Here is a 3,359-nt window from a genome sequence, read left to right as displayed (position 1 = left end):
TCTCTTCTCTCTTCTCTCTTCTCTCTTCTCTCTTCTCTCTTCTCTCTTCTCTCTTCTCTCTTCTCTCTTCTCTCTTTTCTTTCTCTTTTCTGTTTCCCCTCCCCTCCCCTCCCCTCCTCTCTTCTTTCTTTCTTTCTTTCTTTCTTTCTTTCTTTCTTTCTTTCTTTCTTGAAACTGTTCAAATGGTTATTTCTACATCAAATATAAGCCATAGCTCCTTCTGGAGACTATGGGGAGATTGACTGTCGAGTTTGCTACTGTATGTTTTAATGTATAGTTGGAACAAAAGAATGTTTGGAGATGGGTGGATTCTCCCAAGTGCTAAGGCGTGGACTGCATTCCTAGCCATCCCTGGGAGATTTCAACAACACTTCCAGAACAGTAGAGGCCTATAGTTAAGGAAGCCACCTGGCACCATTTCCATAGTGAATGGGCCTTTTAGAGGTTCCATAGCTAGCCCTTACTTCTTGTTATGTACTGACCAGTGAGAAACTCTACCACTCCTTTTGTGTTTCTCTGTGACTAATTCCCTTTGTTTCTGGTAAATACTCTTGTCCTTCACGTACATCCTAAAAAGTTTCATCATTAAAAGCAATTTTGCTTTTCCTGCCTAAGGGGTGACTGCTTTCCAGAAAATATGTGCATTTTGACGATGTGAGTCTTGCCTATTTAATGCTATGAGTATAATCTCCTTTTTTTAGTGGATGATACACTCTTTGTGGCAAAACAAAGGGCCATCATGATTTCTCTTCCTTTTTAAAAATTGTGATCCCGAATTTCTCGGCACTCTTTAAGCCCTGTTTTACATAATGCTGCTTTTGGAAAAGGAAGTCCCATGGCTTTGCATCCTATCATTTCTGCAGAGACACGGGAGTGGTATTGAGTGTTAAATGAAGCATGCATAGATCATGAGTAGAGAAGAATATGCACTGCATTTGAAAGTTGGAGCTCAAATGTCATATTCCTATAGCTGTAAAGGGATTATAAACTCACTGAAGAAAAAAATCCTAGTACGGTTTTTATATCTACATTACCTTTAATGGGTCCTATTGAGCCTCCTTGTCAAGGGACAGGAGCTTGGCTAGGGGGGGTCTCTGGCCTCTCCTGCTTCTGCCTGGGAAAGATACCATGTGAAGTCGTCTTGCCCTGCATCTGGACTTTGCTGTCGAAGCACTCAGCCTTGCCTCTTCCTACAGAGTCTGACTGGATCTTACATTTGGCTTGTGGTTCACGGAGGTACATGGGTGAATAAAGCTGTCTAAGATGTCTGTCTGTGATTGTCAGGGTTTTCCTTGCTTGCACATACCGCTTGTGTGCTTGTGTCAGAGTTTACCTAATTGACTTATTTCAAATAGATACTAACAATGTTTACCTAGTATTTCTTTCATAGAAACCTAAAATCCTTTATTATTATAATTACACACACACACACACACATACACATATGCTGTCAGCTGGAAACAGAGGAGTCTGATTTTTTTTTTTCTTCCTTCTGCCATGTGAGTCCTAAGAATCAAGTTCAGGTGGTCAGCCTTGGTAGTAAACACATTTACTCACAGAGCCATCTTGTAATCCTTGGGTCCCCTGGAACTGGACTTATAGATATTTGTAAGTTGCCATGTGATATATCTATATCTATATCTATATCTATATCTATATCTATATCTATATCTATATCTATATCTATCTATCTATCTATCTATCTATCTATGAAACAGAACCTGAGTGCTCTGGAAGAGCCCTTAACCACTGAGCCCTCTCTCCAGCCTTATTCATGAAGGTTTTTAAGCCTTCCCAGTATATTATTTTGCCATGAATAAAATCCTGCCAAAATAACCCATCAGGTCTCTGATTTCGGTGCTTCCTGTCTCTATCCGTCAAAAAGAGAGGCTAGTCAATGTTAGAGAGGTGTCGGAGACCTATTGGCACCATGCTGAGGCCACTGGAAAGAGGACCCAAGGGGACTCATATCATGGTGGTGATTCGTTGTTCATGAACGTTGTGTCTATGTAGAGCCTATAGTTCTATAGGACATCCTCCCCCCACATCCTGCTTTGAGGGACAAGGTTTGGTAGGTGCTGAGAAAGCCCTCTCCACTGGTGGGACTCTCTCAAATTCGGCCATTATAATCATTCCTTTAGATTTATATTTCGATTTTGTTCAGTAATTACCTATTTAAATGTAAATTACTCTGTAACCTTTTAGTGGTCTCCCAAAGATTGCTTTTCCTTCTGATGGGGGACTAAGGTTCCACCAAAGAACACAGACTAGAAATACTTATGGAACATTACGCTCCCCTCAGTGAGCTTAAAGAAACAGTGTCTTAGCCTAGGATAGCCCCTCTTCTATCCTTTTCTTCATACATTTTCTACAACACTGACATCAAATCTTAGAGAAGACTCTCTGTTGCTTACCAAACTCACCACACTAGCACATCCTTGGCTCTTTGTAAGCCAACTGATCTCTTCTAGAGAGCAAGGGATTTGTGCAAGGACAGAAAAGCAAGCATCAGAGACTACGGCAGGAAACAGGAAAGCAATCCTACGTTTCTGTAAGATGATTGCACAAGAATACTCCTTATGCAACAGAGCTGGGAGAGCTACACATTCCATCTCCTCAAATTTGGCCCAGTGACACCTGCCTTGTTCCCGTACAAGTGAGTCATTCAAACAGGCAGACAGGAAGCTGGTTGAGGTGTGGACGCTGAAAATGGAATTTGAAAGAGAAAGTAGTTCTCTCTCCCCCCAGCCCAGTCTCCAGTTCTTGTTGAGCTGTCTCTCTCCCGACCTAGCTGGCTGCTGAGAATATATAGGCGGGGAGGATAAAGTATTATCTCTCTACAAAGCATGGAACTGACTCAGCGTTTAATACCCACACCTTTGACACAGATTACAGCTTAGCACAATTTATGACTGTCCATTGTTTCTAGATCCACAGCGAGGCTTAGAGTGCATGCAGCATTCATTGTCGGGCCAGAAATAATAAACTCTTCATTCCTCCCCCTCTCCTTTTGTTGTTGTTGTTGTTTGCTTGTTGGCTGGTTTGCTTTCATTTACAGAGTCTGCACTTCCCTGGCTATCCTGGAACTTGCTCTGTAGACCAGGCTGACCTCGAAATCAAAGATCCTCCTGCCTCCACCTCCGGAGTGCTAAGATTAAAGGCATATGCCACTACTGCCTGTTTTTTTTTTTTTCTTTCTTCAATTTTTAAAATTTTAAGATACAGTTATATTGTTTCTGCTTTCTCTTTCTCCCTCTAATCTTTCCCATGTTCCATGCCATTGCTCCTCTATACCTCTGTCTCCTTCTCTCTCCTTCTCCCCTCTTCCACCGAGTACACACACACACACACACACACAC

At 41.9% G+C, this 3,359-nt stretch overlaps 1 protein-coding gene across 2 annotated transcripts in view; it reads left to right on the top strand.

Annotated features, from left to right (window-relative positions):
• Efna5 (ephrin A5) overlaps nt 1-3,359 on the top strand; it is a 285,402-nt gene that overhangs the window by 197,651 nt on the left and 84,392 nt on the right. The window lies entirely within an intron of this gene.

The sequence above is a fragment of the Mus caroli genome, chromosome 17, assembly GCF_900094665.2.
Source record: "Mus caroli chromosome 17, CAROLI_EIJ_v1.1, whole genome shotgun sequence".
NCBI classification, from domain to species: domain Eukaryota; kingdom Metazoa; phylum Chordata; class Mammalia; order Rodentia; family Muridae; genus Mus; species Mus caroli.
The sequence above is the reverse complement of the archived record's forward strand: the minus strand, read 5'-3'. Positions and strand labels throughout refer to the sequence as shown.